Genomic DNA, 15,143 nt, shown 5'->3' on the forward strand with positions numbered 1-15,143 from the left:
GGTAATGGAATATTTAGATTTTTTTTGTCACGAATTGCGCCATGCGCACGACCCTGATATACCATTTCGGATAGTTTCTGGAATGCACGAACAAAACGCCGCTATTCGGATATAACAATGGATTATTTGGGACCAAACCAACATTTGTTATTGAAGTAGCAGTCCTGGGAGTGCATTCTGACGAAGACAACAAAAGGTAATCAAACTTTTATAATAGTAAATCTGATTTTGGTGAAGGCTAAACTTGCCGGGTGTCTAAATAGCTAGCCCGTGATGGCTGGGCTATGTACTTAGAATATTGCAAAATGTGCTTTCACCAAAAAGCTATTTTAAAATCGGACATATCGAGTGCATAGAGGAGTTCTGTATCTATAATTCTTAAAATAATTGTTATGCTTTTTGGGAACGTTTATCGTGAGTAATTTAGTAAATTGTTAGTAAATTCCCCGGAAGTTTGCGGGGGGTATGCTAGTTCTGAACGTCACATGCTAATGTAAAAAGCTGTTTTTTGATATAAATATGAACTTGATTGAACAAAACATGCATGTATTGTATAACATAATGTCCTAGGTGTGTCATCTGATGAAGATCATCAAAGGTTAGTGCTGCATTTAGCTGTCTTCTGGGTTTTTGTGACATTATATGCTAGCTTGAAAAATTACATTTACATTTACATTACATTTAAGTCATTTAGCAGACGCTCTTATCCTTAGCGACTTACAAATTGGTGCATTCACCTAATGATATCCAGTGGAACAACCACTTTACAATAGTGCATCTAAACCTTTTACGGGGGGGGTTAGAAGGATTACTTTATCCTATCCTAGGTATTCCTTAAAGAGGTGGGGTTTCAGGTGTCTCCGGAAGGTGGTGATTGACTCCGCTGTCCTGGCGTCGTGAGGGAGCTTGTTCCACCATTGGGGTGCCAGAGCAGCGAACAGTTTTGACTGGGCTGAGCGGGAACTGTGCTTCCTCAGAGGTAGGGGGGCCAGCAGGCCAGAGGTGGATGAACGCAGTGCCCTTGTTTGGGTGTAGGGCCTGATCAGAGCTTGAAGGTATGGAGGTGCCGTTCCCTTCACAGCTCCGTAGGCAATCACCATGGTCTTGTAGCGGATGCGAGCTTCAACTGGAAGCCAGTGGAGAGAGCGGAGGAGCGGGGTGACGTGAGAGAACTTGGGAAGGTTGAACACCAGACGGGCTGCGGCGTTCTGGATGAGTTGTAGGGGTTTAATGGCACAGGCAGGGAGCCCAGCCAACAGCGAGTTGCAGTAATCCAGACGGGAGATGACAAGTGCCTGGATTAGGACCTGCGCCGCTTCCTGTGTGAGGCAGGGTCGTACTCTGCGAATGTTGTAGAGCATGAACCTACAGGATCGGGTCACCGCCTAGATGTTAGTGGAGAACGACAGGGTGTTGTCCAGGATCACGCCAAGGTTCTTAGCACTCTGGGAGGAGGACACAAGGGAGTTGTCAACCGTGATGGCGAGATCATGGAACGGGCAGTCCTTCCCCGGGAGGAAGAGCAGCTCCGTCTTGCCGAGGTTCAGCTTGAGGTGGTGATCCGTCATCCACACTGATATGTCTGACAGACATGCAGAGATGCGATTCGCTGCCTGGTTATCAGAAGGGGGAAAGGAGAAGATTAATTGTGTGTCGTCTGCATAGCAATGATAGGAGAGACCATGTGAGGATATGACAGAGCCAAGTGACTTGGTGTATAGCGAGAATAGGAGAGGGCCTAGAACAGAGCCCTGGGGGACACCAGTGGTGAGAGCGCATGGTGCGGAGACAGATTCTCGCCACGCCACCTGGTAGGAGCGACCTGTCAGGTAGGACGCAATCCAAGCGTGGGCCGCGCCGGAGATGCCCAACTCGGAGAGGGTGGAGAGGAGGATCTGATGGTTCACAGTATCAAAGGCAGCAGATAGGTCTAGAAGGATGAGAGCAGAGGAGAGAGAGTTAGCTTTAGCAGTGCGGAGAGCCTCCGTGACACAGAGAAGAGCAGTCTCAGTTGAATGCCCAGTCTTGAAACCTGACTGATTAGGATCAAGAAGGTCATTCTGAGAGAGATAGCAGGAGAGCTGGCCAAGGACGGCACGTTCAAGAGTTTTGGAGAGAAAAGAAAGACGGGATACTGGTCTGTAGTTGTTGACATCGGAGGGATCGAGTGTAGGTTTTTTCAGAAGGGGTGCAACTCTCGCTCTCTTGAAGACGGAAGGGACGTAGCCAGCGGTCAAGGATGAGTTGATGAGCGAGGTGAGGAAGGGGAGAAGGTCTCCGGAAATGGTCTGGAGAAGAGAGGAGGGGATAGGGTCAAGTGGGCAGGTTGTTGGGCGGCCGGCCGTCACAAGACGCGAGATTTCATCTGGAGAGAGAGGGGAGAAAGAGGTCAAAGCACAGGGTAGGGCAGTGTGAGCAGGACCAGCGGTGTCGTTTGACTTATCAAACGAGGATCGGATATCGTCAACCTTCTTTTCAAAATGGTTGACGAAGTCATCCGCAGAGAGGGAGGAGGGGGGGGGGGGGGAGGAGGATTCAGGAGGGAGGAGAAGGTAGCAAAGAGCTTCCTAGGGTTAGAGGCAGATGCTTGGAATTTAGAGTGGTAGAAAGTGGCTTTAGCAGCAGAGACAGAAGAGGAGAATGTAGAGAGGAGGGAGTGAAAGGATGCCAGGTCCGCAGGGAGGCGAGTTTTCCTCCATTTCCGCTCGGCTGCCCGGAGCCCTGTTCTGTGAGCTCGTAGAAATGGGTGTCTGATTATTTCTGGCTGGGTACTCTGCTGACATAATCTAATGTTTTGCTTTCGCTGTAAAGCCTTTTTGAAATCGGACAGTGTGGTTAGATAAAGGAGAGTCTTGTCTTTAAAATGCTGTGAAATAGTCATATGTTTGAAAAATGGAAGTTTTTGTATTTTTGAGGAATTTGTAATTCGTGCCACGCCTATCATTGGATATTGGAGCAGGTGTTCCGCTAGCGGAACGTCTAGATGTAAGACGTTAAACGATCTCGTCTCTCTTTTTCACCATGTTTCATCGAAATGTACAGCTGTGTGTCATCTGCATATCAATGAAAGTTAACATTATGTTTCCGAATGACATCACCAAGAGGTAAAATATATAGTGAAAACAATAGTGGTCCTAAAACTGAACCTTGAGGAACACCGAAATGTACAGTTGATTTGTCAGAGTACAAACCATCCACAGAGACAAACTGATATCTTTCTGACAGATAAGATCTAAACCAGGCCAGAACTTGTCCGTGTAGACCAATTTGGGTTTCCAATCTCTCCAAAAGAATGTGGTGATCAAAAGCAGCACTAAGGTCTAGGAGCATGAGGACAGATGCAGAGCCTCAGTCTGACGCCATTAAAAGGTCATTTACCACCTTCACAAGTGCAGCCTCCGTGCTATGATGGGGTCTAAAACCAGACTGAAGCGTTTCGTATACATTGTTTGTCTTCAGGAAGGCAGTGAGTTGCTGCGCAATAGCTTTTTCTAAACATTTTGAGAGGAATGGGAGATCCGATATAGGCCGATCGTTTTTTAACATTTTCTGGGTCAAGGTTTGTCTTTTTCAAGAGAGGCTTTATTACTGCCACTTTTATGGTACACATCCGGTGGATAGAGAGCTGTTTATTATGTTCAACATAGGAGGGCCAAGCACAGGAAGCAGCTCTTTCAGTTGTTTAGTTGGAATAGGGTCCAGTATGCAGCTTGAAGGTTTAGAGGCCATGATTATTTTCATTCATTGTGTCAAGAGATATAATACTAAAACACTTGAGTGTCTCCCTTGATCATGGGTCCTAGCAGAGTTGTGCAGACTCAGGACAACGGAGCTTTGGAGGAATACGCAGATTTAAAGAGGAGTCCGTAATTTGCTTTTTAATGATCATGATCTTTTCCTCAAAGAAGTTCATGAATTTATCACTGCTGAAGTGAAAGCCATCCTCTCTTGGGGAATACTGCGTTTTAGTTAGCTTTGTGACAGTATCAAAAATTAATTTTGGATTGTTCTTATTTTCCTCAATTAAGGTGGAAAAATAGGATGATTGAGCAGCAGTGAGGGCTCTTCGATACTGCACGGTACTGTCTTTCCAAGCTAATCGGAAGACTTCCAGTATGGTGTGGCGCCATTTCCGTTCCAATTTTCTGAAAGCTTGCTTCAGAGCTCGGGTATTTTCTGTATACCAGGGAGCTAGTTTCTTATGACAAATGTTTTTAGGTGTGCGACTTTATCTAGGGTATTGCGCAAGGTTAAATTGAGTTCCTCAGTTAGGTTGTTAGCTGATTTTTGTACTCTGACGTCCTTGGGTAGGCGGAGGGAGTCTGGGAGGGCATCTAGGAATCTTTGGGTTGTCCGAGAATTTAGGGCACGACTTTTGATGCTCCTTGGTTGGGGTCTGAGCAGATTATTTGTTGTGATTGCAAACGTAATAAAATGGTGGTCCAATAGTCCAGGATTATGAGGAAAAACATTAACATCCACAACATTTATTCCACGGGACAAAACTAGGTCCAGAGTATGACTGTGGCAGTGAGTAGGTCCGGAGACATGTTGGACAAAACCCACTGAGTCGAGGATGGCTCCGAAAGCCTTTTGGAGTGGGTCTGTGGACTTTTCCATGTGAATTTTAAAGTCACCAAAAATATGAATATTATCTGCCATGACTACAAGGTTCGATAGGAATTCAGGGAACTCAGTGAGGAATGCTGTATATGGCCCAGGAGGCCTGTAAACAGTAGCTATAAAAAGTGATTGAGTAGGCTGCATAGATTTCATGACTAGAAGCTCAAAAGACGAAATTGAAATTTGCTATCGTAAATGTTAGCAACACCTCCGCCTTTGCAGGATGCGCGGGAGATATGGTCATTAGTGCAACCAGGAGGTGAAGCCTCATTTAACACAGTAAATTCATCAGGTTTAAGCCATGTTTCAGTCAGGCCAATCACATCAAGATTATGATCAGTGATTTGTTCATTCACTATAACTGCCTTAGAAGTGAAGGATCTAACATTAAGTAGCCCTATTTTGAGATGTGAGGTATCACGATCTCTTTCAATAATGGCAGGAATGGAGGAGGTTTTTATTCTAGTGAGATTGCTAAGGCGAACACCGCCATGTTTAGTTTTGCCCAACCTAGGTCGAGGCACAGACGGTCTCAATGGGGATAGCTGAGCTGACTACACTGACTGTGTTAGTGGCAGACTCCACTAAGCTGGCAGGCTGGCTAACAGCCTGCTGCCTGGCCTGCACCCTATCTCATTGTGGAGCTAGGGGAGTTAGAGCCCTGTCTATGTTCATTGAAAAGATGAGAGCACCCCTCCAGCTAGGATGGAGTCCGTCACTCCTCAACAGGCCAGGCTTGGTCCTGTTTGTGGGTGTGTCCCAGAAAGATGGCCAATTATCTTCAAATTCTATCTTTTGGGAGGGGCAGAAAACAGTTTTCAACCAGCGATTGAGTTGTGAGACTCTGCTGTAGAGCTCATCACTCCCCCTAACTGGGAGGGGGCCAGAGACAATTACTCGATGCCGACATATCTTTCTAGCTGATTTACACGCTGAAGCTATATTGCGCTTGGTGACCTCTGACTGTTTCATCCTAACATCGTTGGTGCCGACGTGGATAACAATATCCCTATACTCTCTACACTCGCCAGTTTTAGCTTTAGCCAGCACCATCTTCAGATTAGCCTTAACGTCAGTAGCCCTGCCCCCTGGTAAACAGTGTATGATCGCTGGATGATTCGTTTTAAGTCTAATACTACGGGTAATGGAGTCGCCAATGACTAGGGTTTTCAATTTGTCAGAGCTAATGGTGGGAGGCTTCGGCGTCTCAGACCCCGTAACGGGAGGAGTAGAGACCAGAGAAGGCTCGGCCTCTGACTCCAACTCACTGCTTAATGGGGAGAACCAGTTGAAAGTTTCTGTCAGCTGAATGAGCGACACCGGTTGAGCATTCCTACAGCATTTCCATCAAGAAGCCATGAGAAACTTGTCCGGCTGCGGGGACTGTGCGAGGGGATTTATACTACTATCTATACTTACTGGTGGTACAGACGCTGTTTCATCCTTTCCTACACTGAAATGGCCCTTGCCTAACGATTGCGTCTGAAGCTGGGCCTGCAGCTCAGCTATCCTCGCCTTAAGGTGATCGTTCTCCTGTATATTATGAGTACAGCGACTGCAATTAGAAGGCATCATGTTAATGTTACTACTTAGCTTCGGCTGGTGGAGGTCCTGATGAACCACGTCCAGATAAAGCGTCCGGAGTGACAAAATTGAATGAAAGAAAGTTGAGCGAGGGAAAAACAAAAAATATAAACAAGGCGTTCTGCACCTTTATTGCGTCGTCGGCCAGCCTGTCCTCCGGGTTTCATTCCCAATCCAACGGCCAGTCGGAACGAGCCAATCAGGACATTGAGACGGTGTCTCGCTGCCAGTAACCCACCACCTGGAGTCAGCATCTGGTCTGGGTAGGATATGCCAGGAACACTCTCCTAACCCTAACCCTAACTGTCTCCCCCTTCGAATGTTCCATGGGGTATCAGCCTCCACTCTTCCCAGAGCAAGAAGTTGAGGTCAACATACCATCAGCCCAGATGGTCGTCCGCCGCTGTCGGCGTACCTGGAAAAGAGCTCGGGCGGCTCTTCTCAAGATGACTTCCAGGCTCAACGCTATCATATTGGGCAGAGGGTATAGTAGTCCACTCGGGACCTACCCCTCCGGGGAGAATCCTGCAAACCTTCCCTCCATTTCATGGGTCCTTTCCCCATTTTTAGAGTCCTTAGTCTCACTGCTGTCCGCCTGCTGTTGTCCCGTACCCACCATGTTCACCCTACTTTTCATGTGTCCAGGAATAGCCCTTGTTTTACAGTCTTCTGTCTTCTGTTTCTAGGCCCATCCCTCCTCCCGTGTCATCGATGGCCAGCCAGCTTATACGGTGAGACGCCTTCTGAGGGTTCGACCATGGGGCAGGGGTTTTCAGTACCTGGTTGACTGGGAGGGTTATGGCCCGGAAAAGAGGTGCTGGGTTCCTGCTAAAGACATCCCGGACACGGCCCTCATCGCCGATTTTCACCGCCAACACCCCAGTCAGGCAGGTATGCGCCCAGGTAGGATGCCAGGTGGCGTCCCTAGAGGGAAGGGGTACTGTCACGCCCTGATCTGTTTCACCTGTTCTTGTGATTGTCTCCACCACCTCCAGGTGTCGCTTATTTTCTCTGGTATATTTATCCCTGTGTTTCCTGTCTCTCTGTGCCAGTTCGTCTTGTCTTGTCAAGTCAACCAGCGTGTTTTTCCCGTGCTCCTGCTTTTCTTATCTCTTTTTTTCTAGTCCTCCCGTTTTTGACCCTTGCCTGCCCTGACTCTGAACCTGCCTGCCTGACCATTCTGCCTGCCCTGACCTCGAGCCTGCCTGCCACTCTGTACCTTCTGGACTCTGAACTTTTTGCCTGTCCACGACCATTCTCTTGCCTGCCGCTTGGATAGTAATAAATATCAGAGACTTGGACCATCTGCCTCCCGTGTCTGCATCTGGATCTCACCCTGTGCCCTTTTGTCTGCTGCTGGAAAAACGTATGTGTTATGGCTTTACACCCCCTGCTATATTGTAGATAAAAAGTTACTGGAGGGTGTTTTTTAATGGTAGCCGCTCAAACATAATCCAGGGAGAAGCAGGAATTCCCCAGGGTAGCTGTTTAGGCCCCTTGCTTTTTTCAATCTTTACCAATGACATGCCACTGGCTATGAGTAAGGCCAGAGTGTCTATGTATGCGGATGACTCAACACTATACACGTTAGCTACTACAGCGACTGAAATGACTGAAACACTTAACAAAGATCTGCATTTAGTTTCGGAATGGGAAGCAAGGAATAGGTTTGTCCTAAATATTTCCAAAACTCAAAGCATTGTATTTAGGACAAACCTCAACCACATCTCGTAATGAATAATGTGGAAATTGAGCAAGTTGAGGTGACTAAACTGCTTGGAGTAACCCTGGATTGTAAACTGTCATGGTCAAAACATATTGATGCAACAGTAGCTAAAATGGGGAGAAGTCTGTCCATAATAAAGCGCTGCTCTGCCTTCTTAACAGCCCTATCAACAAGGTAGGTCCAACAGGCCATAGTTTTGTTACACCTGGACTACTATTCAGTCGCGTGGACAGGTGCCACACAGAGGGACTTGGAAAAATTGCAATTGGCTCAGAACAGGGCAGCACTTCTGGCCCTTACAGGTACACGGAGAGCTAACATTAATGACATGCGTGTCAGTCTCTCATGGCTCAAAGTGGAAGAGAGATTGACTTCCTCATTACTTGTTTTTGTAAGAGGTACTGAGCTGTCTGTTTAAAATACTGGCACACAGCTCGGACACCCATGCATACCCGACAAGACATGCCACCAGAGGGCTCTTCACAGTCCCCAAGTCCAGAACAGACTATGGGAGGCACACAGTACTTCATAGAACTCTATTCTACATCAGGTAACTGATGTAAGCAGTAGAATCAGATTTAAAAAGTAGGTAAAAATACACCTTATGGAACAGCGGGGACTGTGAATACAAACATAGGCACAGACACATGCATACATACACAATATACACTCACGTACACATGGATTTTGCTTTGTAGATATGTGGTAGTGGAGTATGGGCCAGAGGGCATACACTTAATGTGTTGTGAATTGCTCAGTTGGTAGAGCATGGTGTTTGCAATGCCAGGGTTGTGGGTTCGATTCCCACGGGGGACCAGTACGGGAAAAAAATGTATGAAATGTATGCATTCACTACTGTAAGTCGCTCTGGATAAGAGCGTCTGCTAAATGACTAAAATGTAAATATTGCAATGTTTTTAAAATTGTATAACTGATAAGGGAATTTATATGTTTAAGGTATTGACTAAAGAATTCCACCCTGAAACGTAATTATTAGATGATGTAACATGTATAATGAATAATTAAAGTGATAAACTTAAGTCCAATAAGGTTTAGTCGAGACCAGTAAGGGAGAGAAATGTGTGTGTGTGTCTAAGAAAATACAGAGGACAATTAAACTATTCATGACCTGACCTGGTTGGAACTCTAAGAAACTTACGACAGGAAAGGGAATCCTGTCAAGGTCCCTCTAATCTCGGGAGGATAGAACTGCCAGCCTGGTAGTGATAAACGAGGAATGAGGACTGTGGGGAAAGATGCATCCCACCTACTGTTTGTGTGTCTGTGTGTGAAAGTAGGTGGGGGTGAGAGTTATAAAAAGACATGTCTTTGCATTTTTTGACTTTAGAATGTTCTCTGAATAAACTTTACAGACCTTTTGCATAAGCTGAGTCTTTGCCTAATTATTATTAAACCCAGGGTCTTACAAACCTCGGGGATTGGTCAAAGCTTAAATAATTGTTTTGTTATCATCATTGGGATTGAAAATTATCGTGACAATAACTGCCTTAATTTTGCAGGAACCCAGGAAGAGAAGCTGCTGCCTTAGTAGCAGCTAATGGGGATCCATAATAAATACAAATACAAATCTTATGATAAGCTGTAGACCACACTATTAACATCTATATTTTTCATAGCTGTAAATTTACCACCACAAACCGATGCTGGCACTAAGACCGCACTCATCGAGCTGTATAAAGCCATAAGCAAACAAGAAAATACTCATCCAGAGGCGGCGCTCCTAGTGAATGGGGACTTTAACGCAGGAAAACTTTATTCCGTTTTCACTCATTTCTACCAGCATGTTACATTTGCAACAAGAGGAAAAAAACTCTAGACCACCTTTACTCCACACACAGAGACGCATACAAAGCTCTCCCTCGCCCTCCATTTGGCAAATCTGACCATAACTCTATCCTCCTGATTTTTGCTTAAAAGCAAAAACTAAAGCAGGAAGTACCAGTGACTCGCTCAATACGGAAGTGGTCAGATGATGCAGATGCTAAGCAACAGGACTGCTTTGTTGGCACAGACTGGAATATGTTCCGGGATTCTTCCGATGGCATTGAGGAGTATACCACATCAGTCACTGGCTTCATCAAAAAGTGCATAGATGACGTCATCCCCACAGTGACCGTACGTACATATCCCAACCAGAAGCCATGGATTACAGGCAACATCCGCACTGAGCTAAAGGGTAGAGCTGCCGCTTTCAAGGAACGGGACTCTAACCCGGACGCTTCTAAGAAATCCCGCTATGCCCTCTGACGAGCCATCAAACAGGCAAAGCGTCAATACAGGACTAAGATTGAATCGTACTGCACCGGCTCTTGCCTTCTTTGCTCGCTTTGAGGCAAGCAACAGTGAAGCATGCATGAGCACACCAGCTGTTCCGGACAACTGTGTGATCACGCTCTCCGCAGCCAATGTGAGTAAGACCTTTAAACAGGTCAACAATCAGAAGGCCGCAGGGCAAGAAGGATTACCAGGATGTGTACTCCGAGCATGCACTGACCAACTGGCAACGGTCTTCACTGACATTTTCAACCTGTCCCTGACCGAGTCTGTAATACCAACATGTTTCAAGCAGACCACCATAGTCCCTGTGCCCAAGAACACCAAGGTAACCTGCCTGTTGTGAAGAGGGCACAACAAAACCTATTCTCCCCCAGGAGACTGAAAATATTTGACACGGGTCCTCAGATCCTCAAAAAGTTCTACAGCTGCACCATCGAGAGCCTCCTGACTGGTTGCATCACTGCCTAGTATGGCAACAATACAGAGGGTAGTGCGTACGGCCCAGTACATCACTGGGGCAAAGCTTCCTGCCATCCAGGACCTCAATACCAGGCAGTGTCAGAGGAAGGCCCTAAAAATTGTCAAAGACTCCAGTCCCCCTAGTCATAGACTGTTCTCACTGCTTCCTGCTTGGCAAGCGGTACCGGAGCAACAAGTCTAGTTCCAAGAGGCTTCTAAACAACTTCTACTCCCAAGCCATAAGACTCCTGAACATTTAGTCAAATGGCTACCCAGACTGTTTGCATTGTCCCCCCCTTTTACACTGCTTCTACTCTCTGTTGTTATCATCTATGCATAGTCACTTTAATAACTCTACCTACATGTACATATTACCTCAATTACCTCGACTGACTGGTGCCCCCGCACATTGACTCTGTACCGGTACCCCCCTGTATATAGTCTTGCTATTGTTTATTTTACTGCTGGTCTTTAATTACTTGTTACTGTAATTTCTTATTCTTATTTGCACTGCATTGTTGGTTAGGGGCTCGTAAGTAAGCATTTCACTGTAAGGTCTACACCTGTTGTATTCGGCGCATATGACTAATACATTTTGATTTGATTTGAAATTACTACTGACCTGGCTCACATCAACACCATTATCCCAGAAACCCTAGGCCCACTCCAATTTGCATACTGCCCCAACAGATCCACAGATGACGCAATCTCTATTGCACTCCACACTGCCTTTTCCCACCTGGACAAAAGGAACACCTACCTGAGAATGCTATTCATTGACTACAGCTCAGCGTTAAACACCATTGTGCCCTCAAAGCTCATCACTAAGCTAAGGACCCTGGGACTAAACAACTCCCTCTGCAACTGGGTCCTGGACTTCCAGACGGTCCGCCCCCCAGGTGGTAAGCGTAGGTAACAACACATCTGCCACGCTGATCCTCAACATGGGGGCGGGTTGAGAGCTTCAAGTTCCAAAGAGGGCACGACAACGGCTATTCCCCCTCAGGAGAGGCATGGGTCCTCAGATTCTCAAAAAGTTATACAGCTGCACCATCGAGAGCATCCTGAATGGTTGCATCACCGCCTGGTATGGCAACTGCTCAGCCTCCGACCGCAAGGCACTACAGAGGGTAGGGCATACAGCCCAGTACATCACTGGGGCCAAGCTTCCTTCCATCCAAAACATCTACACCAGGCGGTGTCAGAGGCCCTAAAAATTGCCAAAGACTCCACCCACCCTAGTCAGAGACTGTTCTCTCTGCTACCGTAGCTTCCACCCCCAAGCCATAAGCTAATTAAATGTCTACCTGGACTATTTGCATTGACTCACCCCCCCACCCCCATTTTTACTCTGCTGCTATTCTCTGTTTATTATCTATGCATAGTCACTTTACCTTTACCTACATGTACATATTACCTCAATTACCTCGGCTAACCTGTGCCCCTGCACATTGACTCTGTAACGGTACCCACTGCATATAGCCTCGGTATTGTTATTTTATTGTTGCTCTTTAATTATTTGTTATTTCTTAACACTTATTTTCCTTAAAACTGCATTGTTGGTTAAGGACTTGTAAGTAAGCATTTCACTGTAAGGTCTACACTTGTTGTATTCGGTGCATGTGACTAATACAATTCGATTTTGTATTTGATTTGATCGACAGCTTCCCTAACATCAGCTGCCTGTTGGATAAAGAATACATGGGTTTATCACAAAGGGATACAGTGAGGGAAAAAGTATTTGATCCCCTGCTGATTTTGTAAGTTTGCCCACTGACAAAGAAATGATCAGTCTATAATTTTAATGCTAGGTTTATTTGAATAGTGAGAGACAGAATAACCAAAAAATCCAGAAAGATGCATGTCAAAAATGTTATAAATTGTTTTGCATTTTAATGAGGGAAATAAGTATTTGACCCCCTCTCAATCAGAAAGATTTCTGGCTCCCAGGTGTCTTTTATACAGGTAATGAGCTGAGATTAGGAGCACACTCTTAAAGGGAGTGCTCCTAACCGCAGCTTGTTACCTGTATAAAAGACACCTGTCCACAGAAGCAACCAATCAATCAGATTCCAAACTCTCCACCATGGCCAAGACCAAAGAGCTCTCCAAGGATGTCAGGGACAAGATTGTAGACCTACACAAGGCTGGAATGGGCTACAAGACCATTGCCATGCAGCTTGGTGAGAAGGTGACAACAGTTGGTGCGATAATTCGCAAACGGAAGAAACACAAAAGAACTGTCAATCTCCCTCGGCCTGGGGCTCAATGCAAGATCTCACCTCGTGGAGTTGCAATGATCATGAGAACGGTGAGCAATCAGCCTAGAACTACACGGGAGGATCTTGTCAATGATCTCAAGGCAGCTGGGACCATAGTCACCAAGAAAACTATTGGTAACACACTACGCCGTGAAGGACTGAAATCCTGCAGCGCCCGCAAGGTCCCCCTGCTCAAGAAAGCACATATACATGCCCGTCTAAAGTCTGCCAATGAACATCTGAATGATTCAGAGGACAACTGGTGAAAGTGTTGTGGTCAGATGAGACCAAAATGGAGCTCTTTGGCATCAACTCAACTCGCCGTGTTTGGAGGAGGAGGAGGAATGCTGCCTATGACCCCAAGAATACCATCCCCACCGTCAAACATGGAGGTGGAAACATTATGCTTTGGGGGTGTTTTTCTGCTAAGGGAACAGGACAACTTCACCGAATCAAAGGGACGATGGACGGGGCCATGTACCGTCAAATCTTGGGGGAGAACCTCCTTCCCTCAGCCAGGGCATTGAAAATGGGTTGTGGATGGGTATTCCAGCATGACAATGACCCAAAACACACGGCCAAGGCAACAATGGAGTGGCTCAAGAAGAAGCACATTAAGGTCCTGGAGTGGCCTAGCCAGTCTAGGTTGAGTCCAAGACGCAGCGGGAAAATGTACACTCATCTTCTTTTTATTTGGTGAAGAAGGGAAACACATACAACGTAATACAAAACAAACTTGACAGTCTCGTCAGGCAAACAGCTAAACAAGAACAATCTCCCACAAAAACCCATGAAAAACAAACTCCTAATTATAGGACCCTCAATGAGAGGCAACAATAACCAGCTGCCTCCAATTGAAGGTCCAACCCCAATTAACTAAACATAGAAATACAAAAGACTAGAAAGAACATAGAAATATACTAACATAGAACAATGACTAACAAACCCCGGACTAATAAATAAAATACCCCTCTACCTAAACACATACACAAAACACACCCTGAACCATATAAAACAAACATCCCCTGCCACGTCCTGACCAAACTACAATAACAAATAACCCCTATACTGGTCAGGACGTGACAGTACAAAATCAGCAGGGGATCAAATACTTTTTTCCCACACTGTACGTGGTCACATAAGTAGGTAAGAGATATCTTAATCAGCATTTTTATGTACTGTATATTTACCTGGTCAACTGCATGTGAGCTATACCCAGAGAGAGCGGGAAACCTGATGCCGTAAACAACCTTTGTCTTCACTGAACTGGGTTTTTCACTTAGTGCTGACTTCATAGCTTGGGAGGTCTCTATTTTAGAGTGCACTGTACTTTCCTCAATCTAGACATCAAATAATGTGGCATTTGTTAGATGTGTATTGTTATTATGTACAGCATTAGGCTGTGTTTACACAGACAGACCAATTTGATATTTTTTGACCATCTTTTGACCAATCAGATTAGCTCTTTTGCCCATAATTGGGATTGGCCTGCCTGTGTAAACGGAGCCTTAGACCTTGACCAACAGTAGGCCTAAAAACCAGGAAACCGGATAACGTGGGCAATGTTTTTTTGTGTATTTTGTACCAGTTTCCATCTATGTACAAAGGCATAGTCTTCATGTACTGAACAAAAATATAAACGCAGCATGTAAAGTTTTTGTCTCAAAAAGCTTATTTCTCTTAAATTTTGTGCACAAATTTGTTTACATCCCTGATGGTGAGCATTTCTCCTTTGCCAACCTAATCCACCCACCTGACAAGGTGTGGCATATAAAGAAGTTGATTAAACAGCATGATTATAACACAGGTGTACCTTGTTCTGAGGACAATAAAAGGCCACTCTAAAATGTGCAGTTTTTCCACACAAGACAATGCCTGCCACAGATGTCTAGAGTTTTGAGGGAGCGTGCAATTGGAATTGCTGACTGCAGGAAGGACCACCAGAGCTGTTGCCAAAGAATTTTATGTTTATTTCTCTACCATAAGCCGCCTCCAACGTCATTTTAGAGAATGTGTCAGTATGTCCAACCGGCCTTACAACCGCAGACCACGTGGTATGGCGTCGTGTGGGCGAGCGGTTTTCTGATGTCAACATTGTGAACAGAGTAACCCATGGTGGCAGTGGGGTTATGGTATGGGCAGGCATAAGCTACGGACAAGGAACACAATTGTATTTTTAGCCCATTGTCGTG

This window comes from Salmo salar, chromosome ssa04, assembly GCF_905237065.1.
Source record: "Salmo salar chromosome ssa04, Ssal_v3.1, whole genome shotgun sequence".
NCBI classification, from domain to species: Eukaryota; Metazoa; Chordata; class Actinopteri; order Salmoniformes; family Salmonidae; genus Salmo; species Salmo salar.